Source organism: Balaenoptera acutorostrata, chromosome X (genome assembly GCF_949987535.1).
Source record: "Balaenoptera acutorostrata chromosome X, mBalAcu1.1, whole genome shotgun sequence".
In the NCBI taxonomy this organism is placed as follows: domain Eukaryota; kingdom Metazoa; phylum Chordata; class Mammalia; order Artiodactyla; family Balaenopteridae; genus Balaenoptera; species Balaenoptera acutorostrata.
In genome coordinates this window covers 93969023-93988493 of record NC_080085.1, presented here as the reverse complement: position 1 = coordinate 93988493, position 19471 = coordinate 93969023, and the positions used below count along the sequence as shown (strand labels likewise).

The 19471-nt window shown below is 37.8% G+C and overlaps 1 protein-coding gene across 2 annotated transcripts in view; it reads right to left on the bottom strand.

The window, feature by feature from the left end:
- RNF128 (ring finger protein 128) overlaps positions 1 to 19471 on the bottom strand; it is a 105410-nt gene that overhangs the window by 34550 nt on the left and 51389 nt on the right. The gene's annotated exons all lie outside the window — the stretch shown is intronic.

The following is a 19471-nucleotide window of genomic DNA, read 5'->3' as shown; positions in this document are numbered from 1 at the left end:
AGAATCTGAAATTTGAGAAAGACAAAACTATTTAACTATATGTTTCCCAATTTATAAAGTGATAAACTATCTCATGAGCTCGCTACTAAAATGTATAAGGATCTACATATCAGGATTAGTAATTTGAGACAAATAATGATTACAAGCCCAAATGGACAACCTATATATATGTCCATGTGCCATTTTTCTATATCTTCAAGAGCAATGTAAAATTTGTCCAAGATGCTCTAAGGTTTTGCATGGACCTAATCAGGTTAGCAATGAATATAACATGTAAAATTGATAGAAAGGTGTTTCTATTCAACCCCAACTAAAGTCAAGTCTGAAATCAGACTAAACTTATTACTTAGTCTAATCGTCTATAAGTCTTAGTCTAAAGGCCAAATCTCTATAACATCTCCCACTTTACCGACTTTATAAATCTTGTGATAAAAATAAAGAACAGACATTATCTTTCCCAGTGGTGTGTGAATGTTAGATTACTCTCACCATTCCAACGCTTATCACGGTTTATATTCCTTCTAGTTTAAATAACCTGAGACCAATAATCTTTAGGAAGAGAATAGAGTTCTTTGAATGTTAATAGCATTCACTTTCAATGGATCAAATCAGGAGTATAAACCTTAAATGGCAATGTATATAGCAGAATTATTATGCAAGTAATCCCTTAAATTTATGGCCCCCAGTGGCCAAAGTCTACAAAAGATCAAGATCCTCGTCTCACTTGAAGTTACTAATTCAAAAAATATATTCATAGGGTATTATTAAAGATCCTTAAAGTTCCAAAAGACATTATTTTTACATATGACAGCCATTTAGTTAAACCCTTTTATATAACTTTGCTGACTCATTTGCCATTACTCAGTTTGGTAACATTGACGACTCACTCTCTTCCCATTTACATGAGGAAAATCTCAAAAGCAATGGGAAGTGAAGGAGGTTGAAATGCCTTCTTTGCATCTCTTTCCTCTATCAGTATATAATGCAAATAGTCCTAAAGAACTGGCTATTTTGCAAGAGAGAGGCTCATTTTTCTCTTTATTTGGGGGCTTTACATTTCTAGCTTTGGCACTAAAAGCACAGAAATTATTTCAATTCTCTTTTGTCACTATTTGGCTTTTCTCTACAAGCCATCTATCAGGAAAATTTCTGGTTATAAAGTTTTGATTAATTATATAACCTAGCATTCATTTCTGATATTGTAACCTGAATAATCTTCGAAAGCATAGATCATTCTAAAAATGAGGTTTTGGAATATATGATCATTTTAAAGATTTCTTTTTAAATCACAGATGTGTCCTTCTAAATGTTTTTGACTAACAGAAGTTTTCATTCTTTTAGAAGATATGAGGTGGGTGGCAGGGCTGGATGCTCAGGAACATACTGGCCATTGTGGTCAAATGGAGATTAAAAAACAAGGATAGTCAAGAAATATACATTGTCTACACATAAGGAACAATGCTGTGCCTCAATCGCCCCAATTCATATTCATATATGCTATATGTAGTCCAACTATCTATTGAATTAGCTTTCTAATCATATAAAAGACCTATTTCTAAGCATTATTATATATCTCCTCCTCCCTACACCCTTGCAACTATTTAAAAACTGCTCCCCCTCCACTGTTCCCGATCACACTTAATGGCATCACAACCCTCTGGTCACCGGGTTTAGAAACCTCAGAATCATATTTGAATACTCACTGCTAACCTAGTCAGTCACGTAGATAATACTTCCTTGGCATCTCCCATTATCAGATCCTCTGTTCCATTCCTGCTGCCCTATAATGTAGGCCCTCATAATTTCCTTGCCTGAGCTACATCAGTAACCTCCTAACTGGTCACTCTAACTCCAATTTTCCCCCTTCCCTTAAAGTTTCATCAGCCTTCCTGGTTGACATTTGTCATCACTTGGTTGGATCATGCCTCTTCCCTGCTCAAAAGTCTTTAGTGGCTCCTTATTACTCGTTAAATTTCTAACTTCTTGGCCTAGCATTTAAAGCCTTACATGATCTGGTCCCAAGCCAACTTTTCCAGTTTGATGTACCTCCACTACACCCCCATCTCATGAACACTTAGATCCAGCCACATGGGATCGGCTAGTGTCATTCACTCTTCATAACTTTCCTTTTGCTCATTCTGTTCTCTCAGCCTAAAATGCTCTACATCTGCTCTGACACTCCCCCTTCCTTCTCTGCCTGTCTATGTATCACTCAAGTCCCAGCTCAAATGTTGCCTCCTGTGTTATTTTCCCGAGTTCCAAGTGAGAATGTAAATGTTCCCTCTTTGTTCCTCTGTTACTCCCTCTCTAAAGAACATTTTAAGGGCAGAGACTGTCTTTTAATTACCTACAGTAACGCTTTCCTTTATCTGGTATTGTCAGAGAATTAGGTATTCCATATAAGTTAAATTCCCAAGTAACAAAAAGTTTTACACAAATACTTAATTTCAACAATTTTGAAAGGACATTTTAAAAAGTCATCCATACAGCCCTATTTTCCTAACTAGGATATACTGATTATGATTTACTATTGATAGCGGATCATCTTTGTAAGCCATTATTTAATACAGTAGTTAGGTTATTTGTCCCCAGACTGTTACGGTTTTTCACCAAAGTCACAGACTTGGAGAGCTGGAATGGACCTTAGATATCATCCAGTCTGACTCTTTCTTTTTTTAATTAATTTATTTTATTTATTTATTTTTTGGCTGCGTTTGGGTCTTTGTTGCTGCACGCGGGCTTTCTCTAGTTGCGGCGAGCAGGGGCTACTCTTTGTTGCGGCGCGCGGGCTTCTCATTGCAGTGGCTTCTCTTGTTGCAGAGCACGGGCTCTAGGCGCATGGGCTTCAGTAGTTGTGCCACGTGGGTTCTAGAGCTCAGGCTTAGTAGTTGTGGTGCAGGGGCTTAGTTGCTCTGCGGCATGTGGGATCTTTCCAGACCAGGGCTCGAACCCGTGTCCCCTGCATTGGCAGGCGGATTCTCAACCACTGCGCCACCAGGGAAGCCCCTCTGACTCATTTTTGAGTTCTCACTTTGGGTAATTTTCTTTGGGGGAGAGAGGTTGTCACTTGTTGCTTCTAGCAGCATCTCTCCCCTCTTTCTAATTTTATACATCTAATCTACTGTCAGCTCTGAGAAGTCATCAAGCTTGGATCTAAACAAAGAATAAAACAGGCTCCCAGAGAGAGCTTGAGGGCTTCGGTGCAAGTACCACCCTCTGATATTTAGATTGGTTGCTCAGTGACATTTTTGTTTACTTCCTGAACCCTGGCTATGTTCTGGATAACTGAAATTGCCAGATAAGATTCATCTGTAAACTAGACCCTATTCTAAGTGCTTTACCTGTATTAACATATTTAATCCTTACATCAACCCTATAAGGTAGGCATTGCTATTATCCCATTAGAGATAAGATTGACTAACTTGCCTAGGATAACACAAGCTAAAACATGCAGAACTGGCATCTGAACCCAGGCAGTTTGGCTTCAGCGCCTCTGCTCTTCACCACCATTCTACATCAGTTCTCTATCTTCAATGAAACCTAAAGCTATTATTTCACTGCAAAAAATGAAAATTAAATAGGTACATTTGGGATGGGGAGTGGTAAATGTTTAACAACTGGCTCTTGGGGGAGGTGGAAGAAGCCTTGATTTGTAGTGTGTGCCAATTTCCATGGTATAAATACTACTCCCATGGCCATATGAATGTGGAGTTGGGAAAATATGGGTACAATTGGCTGAGTCAGATGACTCCAGTGCACCACTGGACATTACAGAGTCAAAACTTAAATACAAGTAGTATACAATTCAAAACTTATAACGAAATTACTTTGCTTATTCTTTTCACTTATTCATACCTACTTTAAAAAGCCAAAGTTCATGTACAGTCCCAGGTAAAATTTGTTTTTCTATTTGCTATTGTTAAAAACACAAAATATGTACCCTAAAACTTCAAAGAAGAACAATCAATCAGACTTCTTTTTGTGGAACGGAAAAAAAAAACTTTTTCTGACTGGGGCGTGTGAGTGAATGAGTGTGTGTGTGTGTGTTTTGCTACAGCAGGCATGCCGAGCCTTTTTTCTCCCTTAAGCTTTCTTCTTGTCCTTAAAATATTGGAGATTCAAGGGGCTGTTATACTTCAGCTAATTCCAAACCTCTCAAATTAAAATTAATGACTTTGAAAGTGATCTTTTCAAAGCATCACGAAACATATTCTGTATAAAAAGTTAGCCATTTATTATAAGAAACACAGATGTGGTCGTATTCAGAACTTATTTTGAATGTTTAATTTCTCTGATTTCTGGTGTGTTGAGGAATAGAAACTTGAAGGGAACTTTGAAAATGCACACAAAGCCCAGAAGTTTTTCTCATCTTAAATAAGACTTAGAAAATGTGAAGAATGACATTTTTTCAAAGGGATGATTAAAATACAATCTTTTGCCTACTTGGAAGGATGAAGTATTGCTATTCCCTTCCTGGAGAAACTCAAAGCACTTCTTCAGTGATTATAAGAATTGATCTTCTTTGAAGACAGGAGTTCAGACACTCAAGAAAACAAGCTCAGTTAATAGAAACTTAACCTGTATCATTGAATCTATGTTCTTTATGCTGCAGAATTTTGCATATCAGTTTATTCTCTCACAGTAGTACAACAACATATTAAATGGAAATAGTTTTAACACAATCTTTAAAATTATTGCTATTTCCTTAAACCATTCTTACAGTTGATCTTTTTTTTCTTTTTAAACAGTTTGGCAGTTTCTTTTTTTAAATAAATTTATTTATCTATTTATTTATTTTTGGCTGCGTTGGGTCTTCGTTGCTGCGCGTGGGCTTTCTCTAGTTGCGGCGAGCGGGGGCTACTCTTCGTTGTGGTGCGCGGGCTTCTCACTGTGGTGGCTTCCCTTGTTGCGGAGCACGGGCTCTAGGTGTGCAGGCTTCAGTAGTTGTGCCTCACGGGCTCTAGAGCGCAGGCTCAGTAGTTGTGGCTTGCGGGCTCTAGAGCACAGGCTCAGTAGTTGTGGCACACAGGCTTAGTTGCTCCGTGGCATGTGGGATCTTCCTGGACCAGGGCTCGAACTCATGTCCCCTGCATTGACAGGCAGATTCTTAACCACTGAGCCACCAGGGAAGCCCCTTAGAGTTGATCTTTAAAACCAATGTTGAATTGTGAAAATGACTCTACTAACCAAAGCAATCTACAGATTCAATGCAATCCCTATCAAACTACCACTGGCATTTTTCACAGAACTAGAACAAAAAATTTCACAATTTGTATGGAAACACAAAAGACCCCGAATAGCCAAAGCAATCTTGAGAACGAAAAATGGAGCGGGGGGAATCAGGCTCCCTGACTTCAGGCTATATTACAAAGCTTCAGTAATCAAGACAGTTTGGTACTGGCACAAAAACAGAAATATAGATCAATGGAACAGGATAGAAAGCCCAGAGATAAACCCACACACATATGGTCAACTTATCTTTGATAAAGGAGGCAAGCATATACAGTGGAGAAAAGACAGCCTCTTCAATAAGTGGTGCTGGGAAAATTGGACAGGAACATGTAAAAGTATGAAATTAGAACACTCCCTGACACCATGCACAAAAATAAACTCAAAATGGATTAAAGACCTAAGTGTAAGGGCAGACACTATCAAACTCTTAGAGGAAAACATAGGCAGAACACTCTATGACATACATCACAGCAAGATTCTTTTTGACCCAGCTCCCAGAGAAATGGAAATAAGAACACAAATAAACAAATGGGACCTAATGAAACTTAAAAGCTTTTGCACAGCAAAGGAAACCATAAACAAGACCAAAAGACAACCCTAAGAATGGGAGAAAATATTTGCAAATGAAGCAACTGACAAAGGATTAATCTCCAAGATTGACAAGCAGCTCATGCAGCTCAATAACAAAAAAACGAACAACCCAATCCAAAAATGGGCAGAAGATCTAAATAGACATTTCTCCAAAGAAGATATACAGATGGCCTACAGACACATGAAAGAATGCTCAACATCATTAATCATTAGAGAAATGCAAATCAAAACTACAATGAGATATCATCTCACACCGGTCAGAATGGCCATCATCAAAAAATCTAGAAACAATAAATGCTGGAGAGGGTGTGGAGGAAAGGGAACACTCTTGCACTGTTGGTGGGAATGTAAATTGATACAGCCACTATGGAGAACAGTATGGAGGTTCCTTAAAAAACTACAAATAGAACTACCATACGACCCAGCAATCCCACTACTGGGCATATACCCTGAGAAAACCATAGGTCAAAAAGAGTCATGTACTAAAATGTTCATTGCAGCTCTATTTACAATAGCCAGGACATGGAAGCAACCTAAATGTCCATCGACAGATGAATGGATAAAGAAGATGTGGCACATATATACAATGGAATATTACTCAGCCATCAAAAGAAATGAAATGGAGGTATTTGTAATGAGGTGGATGGAGTTAGAGTCTGTCATACAGAGTGAAGTAAGTCAGAAAGAGAAAAACAAATACAGTATGCTAACACATATATACGGAATCTAAGGGAAAAAAAAAAAAAGGCCATGAAGAACCTAGTGGCAAGACGGGAATAAAGACACAGACCTACTAGAGAATGGACTTGAGGATATGGGGAGGGGGTGGGGTGAGATGTGACAGGGTAAGAGAGTGTCATGGACATATATACACTACCAAATGTAAAATAGATAACTAGTGGGAAGCAGCCGCATAGCACAGGGAGATCAGCTCGGTGCTTTGTGACCACCTAGAGGGGTGGGATGGGGAGGGTGGGAGGGAGGGAGATGCAAGAGGGAAGAGAAATGGGAACATATTGTATATGTATAACTGATTCACTTTGTTATAAAGCAGAAGGTAACACACTATTGTAAGGCAATTATACTTCAATAAAGATGTTTAAAAAAAAAACCAATGTTGATGTACTAACACATAGACTCTTATACAAGGTGTCAAGCTTTTCACTTTTCTATCCAAAATATTGCTACAACAACTATCTCATTTGGAAAGTACCAGGCTTAAGAAGCCAAATATGGGTTGTACAGCTCAGCTGATTAAAACATGGTGCTAATAAGATCAAGGCTATTCAATTAATCTTCTTGTGGGTCAGTTATACAGAAGACAGTACCTCTAAACTCATTAAGTATTTTGTAAGTATCTATACACATGCCAGACACTGTGCTAGGCCTTGGGGCTACAGAAAGGAATAAAATATAGCCCCTGCCCTCTAGGCACTTGCAAATGTCTCCTATATATTAGCCATTCATCACTAGCAATATGAACTAAGCCAGCGAAATGAATTGTACACATTCATTTTCATGTCCAGTAGTAGAAAAAAATGATTTCCAAATCACATTCTGAACTGATACTGGGTTAGAATAGGTTCCTATATAAAAAAGACAACTTAATTTCCTTCAATGCCCAGTAATTTGTAATATAACAAACTGTACTTGTTTCGATATTTCTGAACTTGGTAGTGCTCTTTATTTAAAAATTGGTAACCAGAAACAGACTAGAGTTTGAGGGAGGGAAGAAGTATCATGTGGCAAAAATAACCCTGAAGTGGGAATCAGACCATTGGGTTGCAGCTTTTGCCTGAAGGAAGCAGGGCTGTACTAAGCTTCTAAAATCAATTCCTTCTGGCCAAGGAATATGACTACATCTCTCCTGCTATCCTTATGGAATTTTCAAACAGCTATTAATTTCATTGTTTTTCCAAAAATCATAGCACCCATTCCCACCAAAAAGAAAAGAAAAATCTTTAACATGCTAAAAATGTCTGATGAGGAAAACTGATCATTAATTGGACAACAAACCTTTATGGCCTAAACCCTGATCACAGAACAGCTGTCATTTCAGGATTTGAATCTCTTCCAAATCTGCACTTGGTTTCAAGGATTTATTCATAAACTTTTAAAATGTCTTTATTGGAGTATAACTGCTTTACAATGTTTTGTTAGTTTCTGCTGTACAACAAAGTGAATCAGCTATATGTATACATATATCCCCATATCTCCCTCCCACCCTCCCTATCCCACTCCTCTAGGTTGTCACAAAGCATCGAGCTGATCTCCCTGTGCTATGCAAATGCATAAATTTTAATGCTTTGTATCCGATAAATTTTCAGAGTTGAAAAGCAAAAAAAAACCAAAAACAAGCTGTCATTTTTACAATTCTAGTGTATTAACACCACTTTATAATTAACAATTTAATGGTCAAGAATAGCTAATCTGGGCCCTTGTTGCTTACATATTCCTGGGTCCAGCAGAACTTTAACGACATTTATCTTGATAGGATCATTGTAGCAGTCACTCAATTCTACAGGGAATCCTTGAACTTCTCCCTTAAAAATCATTAACAACATGATACGGCTCAAGTTTTTCACATTCTCACTCTACTACCTAGAGTATTTTGGGAGAAGGGACAGATTAGGAATAGATGATAATTAAGCAGAAGAGGAAATTCAGACTCCAATTTCAAATGTTCAACAGTGAATAAAGGTTTTGGCATGTGCCTATCTTGGGAGCAAAGGTAATAAAATAAGCCGTAGCAACTCTTACTACTGTTACTCAATATCATTCAATTAAAATATCATTCAATTATAATTAATATAAGTAAAGGTTATCTATCCCAGCACTACTGGCAAAAAATACTTTATAGTTATTATTCATAATACATAGAAATTTGACCCTAGGATCCTGCTGGTGGCCAACCCCATTCATTTCTTTCAAAAAAACTAATGATATTATGGTTTTGGTCTAATCTTATTTATTTGTGAACACAGACAAATTCATTGAATAAATTATTTATCAAGTGCAAACCATGTAGTGAGCTCTGTGCTTCTAGATCTTCCCCCCCCAACACACATTTTAATATTAACATGTCAAAATGGAAAATAAAGTCTAAAATATTTTACAATATATGAAATATCCTAAGCATATGGATGGCATACTTACAGCACCTTGGCATTCAAACACAAAATACAAGGAGGTGAGGAAAGCTGTTCTAGTATCTATTTCAACCAGTTTTCCACTTTTAATATTAGAAAGAAGTATTCACAATGAGTGACTTACAAATAATAAGGGCAATTGAAAGCCAAAGTAGCTCTTCTAAAAATAAGCTCACATTCAATACTGCCCAACATTCTGACGATACAATGGGGTCACCACTTCTGAATTCACTTGTATCTGGAATGAACAAGATCTAGGTGTGATGAATTCCAACATAATTCTCTAACAAACATTTCCTCCATTAGAAAATCTGGAACCAATTCAAGTGAACTTCTAAATATTCGTTTTGCCCACAGTAGCTTTTAAAGGTTCAGTTCCGCCCCCCCCCACTCCCTCATAGCCCAGACTCTTTGAGCAACTGGGGAAGGTCAGTGTATTTCAAAGAGGGATATCAAAGCTCCCCAGACCAAGCAGTCCTAAGTGGGATTTTTTTAAACCAGTAAAAAAAATTAAAAAAAAATTATCTAAACTTTTAAGCCAGACTAGCCTCTCTTTATTCAAGTTCCTGTTTTGTGACAACTTGTTTTTTTGCCCCCTTTTGGTTATTGCCAGTCACCAATGAACCAAATTTAGTTTCTTAAATTGACTGCTTCATAGCAGCTCTCTGGATGAAAAAAAAAATAGTTTTATCACTGCACCTCAACAAACAAATATGCAAATGATTTAAAAGTATCTGGAAATATATGTCTGTGGTTTACTGGGAACCAGACAAATCAGTACTGCACATCCCTTTAATATGTTATGCTCCTAACTAGCCTTTAGGTAAATTCTAGTCTATAGCAGAATATGAAATAGGCATTAGTACAGGTTGCCTGTTGGTTAAAGCAATGGTTCTTAACTTTTTGTACTGTTACAAGTCATCTTTTAGAGGGGGGGGGTGGTGGCAGTGAAGATGACCAAAATCACCTTGTATTATTAGCATCCTTTTAAGCCAACAAATGAAAGCCAACAAATGAAACAGAAGCACATGGGGAGTTCAGCAAGTTGCCTTTCTTTCTGTCCTGTACCCCCAGGTTTTGAAGGTAATACTACACTAGGGAATGGGTCACAGATTGATATGGCACCAAAAAAATCTCAGGAGCTGGAACCCTCAGGAAACAGCATATTAAAGACACTAGGAAATTAGAAACCATGCTGTTCCAAAGGTCACAGATGCATAATTTGTGGATGACATGTCATATTCACAGATAAACAATTCTTAGAATTATTATTAAAAAAACCTAGTCCTGCCAGGCCTCTTCTGATTTCCACAAGTGGTAATGTTTAGCACATTGTTAAGAACCCAAGGGCTAGATCAGCATTTCTCCAAGTTTCTAGACTTGGGACTCCTTTATACTCTTTAAAGTTATTGAAGACTCCAAAGAACTTTTGTTTATGTAGATTATTTCTATTCATATTAATCATATTAGAAGTTAACAGAGAAATTTTACATTTATTTATTCATTCATTTAAAATAACGCCTGTAAATATGTTAATGTAATTAACTTTTTTTAATCAAAAATAACTATTTTCCAAAAAAATGTAATAAGAGTGGTATTGTCGGGGGCTTCCCTGGTGGTGCAGTGGTTGAGAATCTGCCTGCCAATGCAGGGGACACAGGTTCGAGCCCTGGTCTGGGAAGATGCCACATGCCACGGAGTAACTAAGCCCGTGAGCCACAATTACTGAGCCTGCGCGTCTGGAGCCTGTGCTCCGCAACAAGAGAGGCCGCGATAATGAGAGGCCCGCGCACCACGATGAAGAGTGGCCCACACTTGCCGCAACTAGAGAAAGCCCTCGCACAGAAACGAAGACCCAACACAGCCAAAAATAAATAAATAAATAAATAAAATTTTAAAAAAAAGAGTGGCATTGTCATTTGTGTAAACCTCTTTAATGTCAGATTTAATAGAAGACAGTTGGATCTTCATATCTGCTTCTGCATTAGATCTACTGTGAACTGTTTTTCTGGTTGAAGTATATGAAGGTAAATCTGTACTCACACAGATATGTAATTAGAAGATTGAGGAGTGTTTAATAGGTCTTCCAAATACCCAAGGCTGAATAACCATTGTTTGTCAGTAGTTCTTTCAAGTTAAAAAGGAGTTGCTTGGAGAAAACAGTTAGTTCAGCTCACAACTCAGTCATACAAGTGCTTTGTGCCTACTTCCCATTTCACCACACAGAATAGGCAAAAAAAAAAAAAGTTGTGTATGACAGAGTAGAGATTTAATAAAATTACTTATTCTTACTGCTACGTCAAGGACATTCCTGAGTGAAACTGGCATTTTCTTTTTTTTTTTAATTAATTAATTTATTTATTTACTTTTGGCTGTGTTGGGTCTCCGTTTCTGTGCTAGGGCTTTCTCTAGTTGCGGCAAGCGGGGGCCACTCTTCATCACAGTGTGCGGGCCTCTCACTATCAAGGCCTCTCTTGTTGTGGAGCACAGGCTCCAGACACACAGGCTCAGTAGTTGTGGCTCACGGGCCTAGTTGCTCCGCGACATGTGGGATCTTCCCAGACCAGGGCTCGAACCCATGTTCCCTGCATTGGCAGGCAGATTCTCAACCACTGCACCACCAGGGAAGCCCGGCATTTTCTTTTTACTGTAAATGCATGGAGGTATAGTATACAACATAGTTTGCTGTTTCTGTCTTAACTGGTGCTAAGGTGCCAGCAGCTTTTCCCCACCGTTGCTTTTATACCATCCTTGTAAATGTTAACACAGTGAATTCTGCAAATAATGTCTATGTATTACTGTGAAAATAGTTTTGACCTCATGGGCCCCTGAAAGAATCTCAGGGACCAGTGCTCCCAGATCATATTTTGAAAACTGTCGGGCTAGATCAATGATCCTCAAACTTTAATATGCATGAGAATTACCTGGGAAACTTGTTAAAACATTGAACTCCCTGGGCCCCATTCCCTAATTCAGTATGTCTGGGGTGGGGCTTGGAAATCTACAGTTTAACAAGCTCTGTGGGTTCTTTTGCTGCATGTGGTCTGTGGCCCATACTTTCAGAAGTATTGGGCTGGAGTTTGATTATAGTTTGATGTTATGGTCAAGGAGTTTCAAGATAGTGGTCCAGTCACTCTAGCCAGATCAATGCCAATCCTTTACCCTGCATAGAAAAACTCTGCCAATAAACTTATTTTTTGAAAATTAGCCATATAATAAACAGGCCCATTTCTTTTCTGTTATAATACTGCTTCATTGTCACCATTGTCTCTCACCAAAATCACTGTAACAACCTCCTAACTGGTTTCCACGCCACCAGTCTCAGTCTTCCAATTCATTCCCCTTACAACTACTGGATAAATTTTTCTAAATGGGAAAAATGTTCATATAATTCCTTTGCCAAAGGCCTTTAAAGAGCTCTTTGCCAAAGGCCCTTAACTGGTCTCCATAAAGCTCTGTAGCTTTACTCACCTACAGAATAAAGTTCAACCTCCTTTTATAAGATCCTGACGCATCTGCGTTAGATAGGTTTTACACTGTCCAAAGGCCTTTAAAGAGCTCTTTGCCAAAGGCCCTTAACTGATCTCCATAAAGCTCTGTAGCTTTACTCACCTACAGAATAAAGTTCAACCTCCTTTTATAAGATCCTGACGCATCTGCATTAGATAGGTTTTACACTGTCTAGTGCAGGCTTCCCTTGAGGTTATCTGGTTAACTTGAGTTTCACTAAACTATGGATTCTTTCACGTTAGGGACTGGGTCTTTCACCACTGTAACTACAATGTCTAACAGAGTGCCTGGCATGTAACACATGTCAAATAAATATTTGATGAATGCAATTTTAAGTGTGCTATATTTAGTGGTAATTTGAATCTTGATTGAATCTGAAAACAGATTCATCCTTTAAAGATAATTGTGGTGAACAGAGTCTAAGATGCGCCTCCTCCCTGCATTCAAAGATGGCATTTCTTCAAGACTGTTTGCTTATAAGCAAGGACATATTATCTATACACGGGTAACAAATTAAATACTAATCCTACTCTGCAAACCCTGGGTTTAGTGTGATGCTTACTGCTACAGTGCAGATCCCACTGAAATCACCATACTGCCAGAACAGCACTAATGGTGGCAATAATCCCTCTCCAGCCTGGGGTTTGAGTCCACTGCAGTTTCACACTTACATTCAGGAGCTAGGATGGATGCCATTTTAGCCCCAAGTTCAAGTTGGAACCCAGTTATCCTGGTTCACTAGGAGACTGGTTGTTTGGGCACTTATGAGGAAGTTCAGAGGACATAAAAGAGAAGTCTTGAAGCAGTTGGAACAGGTTGAGTGTTTATACAACCTTAAATTTGTGCTGATACTGAGGAAAAGAAAATAATAAGATATGCTATTGCCAGGCCAGGCAGAAATTGTAGTATGTATGTTATTTGATTAATAGGGTATTCTGTAATTGTATTAAAATGTTCATGCTAAAGTTTTCTATTGTCATAGCTTTTGTTTTGGAGTAGTAAGGTTTCTAGAAATCAAATTCAACATTTGTTGTTGCTATTTATTAATGTTTCCTACAGGAATGCTAGTCAGTAAACTCCACAGCATCAATGTATTCAACCCTTTGGGATAATAAATTGCATGATATCCAGAGCTATTCAGAATCTGATAAGACTATTTAATGGCTCAAGGTAAAGCAATTACTGACTAACAATATACACACAACAGGTTAAAAATAATCAGATCTCTGTTAGGCAGTAAAAAAGATAAACAGGAAGGAGATTTAGGGGTTTCGGGGAAAGAAAACTTACACAAATGAATGTTGGAAATTATGGTGCTCTTTTGTCCTTGTAGTCATTGGTTCTGTTTTCCTGTAATGTGAGACCTTGGGAAGGAGAATTCCACTGAATAAATTGCTGCTGTATCCAGGGGGGAAAAATGAGCACAAAACCAGGCCATAGCCTAGGCATAAAATAAAATTCTGACATGACCTCCATCATGCCACTTTACTCTCAAATTTTCAGATCAGGTGAAACTAGTACAAGAATGTATGGACCTAGAGACTGTCATACAGAGTGAAGTAACTCAGAAAGAGAAAAACAAATACAGTATGCTAACGCATATATATGGAATCTAAAAAAAAAAAAAAAAAAGTCACGAAGAACCTAGGGGCAAGACGGGAATAAAGACACAGACCTACTAGAGAATGGACTTGAGGATATGGGGAGAGGGAAGGGTAAGCTGGGACAAAGTGAGAGAGTGGCACGGACATATATACACTACCAAATGTAAAACAGATAGCTAGTGGGAAGCAGCCGCATAGCACAGGGAGATCAGCTCAGTGCTTTGTGACCACCTAGAGGGGTGGGATAGGGAGGGTGGGAGGGAGGGAGACGCAAGAGGGAAGAGATATGGGGACATATGTATATGTATAACTGATTCACTTTGTTATAAAGCAGAAACTAACACACCACTGTAAAGCAATTATACCCCAATAAAGACATTAATTAAAAAAATACTTAAAAATATTTTAAAAAAGAATGTATGGAAGGGAAATGTACTCTGAACCTTAAATATTGCCGAACTCTAGAGAGTGACATTTTTATGTAGGTCTAAAAGCCCTACCTACATTGATATTTGAGTGTCAAACTAAAATATCATTATTAGCCCCCCGCCCCCTCCAAAAAAAAGGCAATATAGGCTGAAAATGTAAGCTAGATGGAAAGGGCCAGGTCATTGTTTATCTTTAGCTACTTCCTGTTCACCCTTCTCCTACTACAACATCTAGCCACAGGGCTGGTCATAAAGGGGTGTTCAAACTTTTGCTGAAACTGGAACCTCTTTTTGTGTGCATTCTCTTCAGGTATAGTTTGTAATAGGGGAATTAGATTGGAAATTGCATTAATCATTAAAATTAGGAAGAGCATTATGTTGAGATATAGGATATTCATTTTGACCTTGCCACAAGAACCCAAGGGTGCAAAAGTTATAGACATCCAATTAGTGTTCTATTAGGTATCCGAATTAGAGAAAAAGAGAATTTGGTATGCCTCTACAGAAATTTTGGTACCGCTCAGTATAAAAAATTCATAAATAAGAACATTCTACTAACTGAGAATATTAAATTTCCTCCTGTATTAAGTATTACAAAAGCTAAGTTCTGTACTAAGGCCTGTACACTAATTTATAAAAACAAACACAAACCTGTCTCATTTGTGTTTTTATCCTTTCACAATAAATTGTTTCTGAAAGTCAATAAGGAGAATAAGCCTAGCCTGTGGAACTACACTTTGAAGTCACATTAACCTGATATAAAAGGTACCATATTGGACTTCCCTGGCGGTCTAGTGATTAAGAGTCTGCACTTCCAAGGCAGGGGGCACGGGTTTGATCCCTGGTCAGGGAACTAAGATCCCACATGCTGCATGGTGTGGCCAAAAAAAAAAAAAAAAAAAAAAGGTACCATATTAGTACCAAGAAACGTAACTTAAATGTTTATCATCACGATTGAAAACATTCTGTTCTTATCATAGTGAGATAACTGGTCTAGTCGATCCTTGACAGAACTTTGATACAGTTAAAGCATGAGGCCAGTCTAAGAGAGAGAGACAGACAGGGGTGGGGAGGGAGAGAGAGAGGAAAGAAGTTGTCAAGTACATGGCAATCAGTGTTTTCCAAATTATATTTCAGATGTTAAGTATTTTGAAAGAAAAATGATTCTATAGATAAATAAGTTTAGAAAATAATGCATTGAACAAAGTTAAAGTGTTTATTTAAATGCATTTAGACTTCTCAGAGGCTCTGAGAAGCCCTGCAGTGATATACATTGCCAATCTCCAAGACAGGGCTATACATGAGGGTGAGGAGGTGGCTAAGCTATTCTTTAATGATCCAGGCTATGTACTAAGTGCTTTATATATTATCTAATTTAGTCCTCACAATAACCTTATGAAATAGGTACAATTATCATCCCCCATTCAATAGATGAGTCTTAAAGAGGTTAATTTGGCTAAGGTCACAAAGCTATTACATGACAGAGTTGGGATTCAAGTAAAAATCTGATTCCTAAGTTCTCCATCTTCACCACTTTGCCATCAAAAGGTCCAAAGCCATTTCTATTGTTAGAGCATAACATCTTGATTTTAAGGTCCTGCTGCTAATTAAAATGGAAATACACAGGGGAGAAGGACAAGAGTTGTTTCAGTTTCTTGATTATGTGATCTCTACCTGCATTTCTCAGAAACTGCCAGAAAAATAGCAATTTGGATGTCATAGTTTTTTTTCCTACTTCTACATAGAAAACAATTACATATTTCAAAATGTGGTAGTGAACAGCTATAATAACCAAAGGTGAAATATTATGCTTAGTAAAAAAATTGTTAACAAAAGGTTCAAGAGAACTAACATTTACAAAATACCCACCACAGGCCAAACACTTTATTTACAGTATCATAGAAAATGCGCATTATTATCTCCCCTTTTATGATCAAGATAAGTCCAGGTCAACAACTTGCCCAAGATCATATATTTATTAATCGGCAGGGCTGGAATTCAAGAAAAGCAGTCTGACTCAAGGACACCTGTTTTTCCATTGTAATATGCTACCTCCCAATTTCAAATGGAACACATTCACCTTTGGTACAATAGGTTGAAATAAAAATAGAGCAATCATGTAGCTTTCCTTACCATCAAAGGATAATCTCTTAGCTTTTAATCAGGTTACTCAAGGTAAGTCAATTTCCTTGTCTTGTTTGCCAGTTCAACCAAAAGGCATCAGCCAGATAGGAGCAGCAAGATGGGTGGAGGGTTGAGGGCTAGGGCAAGAGAGGTGACTGGTGCTTTTGCACGGGCCAGTTTCAGTTTCTTTTACACATCCTGCTTGTCTTGCCAAGATGAAATGATGGTGGTGGAAAACCAAAATTTGAAACACTCCTACAACTCAAAGCACTTTGGAACTGTGTTAAGTATAGGTTGCTTGTAGATCTATGAATGAAAACCTCACTCAATATAATCACACTTTTCTAGCCTTCATGTGAATGACTGTTGAAATCCTCTAAAATGAGAAAAGATGTACTGACTTGGAAATCTGTTAATGGCTAAGCCACAAGTCAAAATTATGTTCTTAAAACTTTTGGGAACATTACAAACCCTATTAAAATAAGCCAACTTCTGGGATCATCATAGGTTAGGAAAACAAAATGCGGAGCCCTTAAGGTGAAACACATGGAAAAGGTGAGGTACAGATTTGGTCAACATTACAAAGAAACTGAATAAGTAGAGAAAACTCTCTAAACCAGCATGATTGGGGAAAACATAATAAACTATACTTAATGGAGCTATCATTACGAACAGTAACCACAACAGAAACACTGACGGGTTGTGTTTCAAAAATTAATTTGTAAGGAACCTCCATACCCTTCTCCATAGTGGCTGTATCAATTTACGTTCCCACCAACAGTGCAAGAGGGTTCCCTTTTCTCCATACCCTCTCCAGCATTTATTGTTTGTAGATTTTTGTTTTGTTTTGTTTGTAGATTTTTTGATGATGGCCATTCTGACCAGTGTGAGATGATATCTCATTGTAGTTTTGATTTGCATTTCTCTAATGATTAATGATGTTGAGCATTCTTTCATGTGTTTGTTGGCAATCTCTATATCTTCTTTGGAGAAATGTCTATTTAGATCTTCTGCCCATTTTTGGATTGGGTTGTTTGTTTTTTTGATATTGAGCTGCATGAAGAACCTAGGGGCAAGACGGGAATAAAGACACAGACCTACTAGAGAATGGACTTGAGGATACGGGGAGGGGGAAGGGTAAGCTGGGACAAAGTGAGAGAGTGTCATGGACATATATACACTACCAAATGTAAAATAGATAGCTAGTGGGAAGCAGCCGCATAGCACAGGGAGATCAGCTTGGTGCTTTGTGACCACCTAGAGGGGTGGGATAGGGAGGGTGGGAGGGAGGGAGATGCAAGAGGGAGGAGATATGGGGATATATGTATACGTATAGCTGATTCACCTTGTTATACAGCAGAAACTAACACAACATTGTAAAGCAATTATAGTCCAATAAAGATGTTAAAAATTAAAAAAAAATTTTAAAAATATTCATTTGTAAATGAGTTGTTTGGAACTAGAGACAATACATTTTCCCATAGCAATGTTGGTAAACAGTGTTTGAGCTCCCAAATGAGCCCACAGATTATTTCCATGTGAAATGCTTGGAGGACTAAAAACTTCAAAGCAAATAAAAATTATTATTTAACCCATAATTGTAATAAAACTTCTCAGGAAAAAATCACGGAAATACTTAAAGCAAAAAACAAACAAACAAACAAAACCAAAAACATTTAAAATATCTTAAATAGTGGGACATAAGAAAAATGCATATTTAATCAGGAGGATTACATGGTTAATGGGAAGTTTCTGTGGAGACTGTGGGACTGAGTTATGGACACATTCAAGGTCGTTAGATATTGAAAGCACTGGCTGCTTATAATGTTTAATTTCACTTCAAAAGAAATGGCATCACATAGAAAGAAGCTCAAATTTTTTTGAAAAGGAAGATGGGGTTCAGCGAGAGAGAGAGGTGGGGGGAATATCTAAGGTACAATTAATTAAGCTATGAAAGGCAAAGGAAGTGGGTATAAAAGTAGGACACAAAATGTATCCTAAGAGAAAAAGAAGTGGTACAGAAGCTACCCTTGAATTTGACAGTTTCTTGTGCAAACCACCAACTTGTGGAGTTTCACATAACACAATAGTATTTCAAGGGAAATGCCAATTTTGAAAACAAGTACAGAAGGTCCCCCAACTTATGATGGTTTGACTTATGATATGTGTGGTATGATACTCTCTCATGATGCTGGGCAGTAGCAGTCAGCCACGTGAGCAATACACTTACCACCATTCTGTACCCAGACAACCATTCTGTTTTTCACTTTCAGTACAGTGTTCAATAAATTACATGAGATATTCAATACTTCATTATCAAATAGGCCCAACTGTAGGCTAATATAAATGTTCTGAGCACGTTTAAGGTAGGTCAAGCTAAGCTATGATGTTAGGTAGGTTAAGGTGTATTAAATGCATTCTCGACTTACAATATTTTCAACTTATGATTGGTTTATCAGGAAGTAACCCCATCATAAGTTGAGGAAGATCTGCAATTCAATTTTAATGATGTGTTAAATGCAATTTTGATTGAGCTTGTATGTTCTGCATATCATTAATGAAGTGTAAAATAAGAACACCATGATTCTCCTCTGCCCTTATTCTCACGAAATCTCTTCCTCTTTTCTAGGATGACAAAAGCTATTGTCATCAGATGAACTCAGTGTGTCATGGGTTAAAACTGCCAATATATTGGATTCTTCTTCCTAAGCTGTTAAATTTAGCACTAATCTTAAAAGTATTGAATAGAATAGATATTGAAGGGGGCTAGTGAAGGGAAGCAGGCCTCTTATGGGAAACAAACAAACAAACAACCAAACCAAGAAAGGTGAGT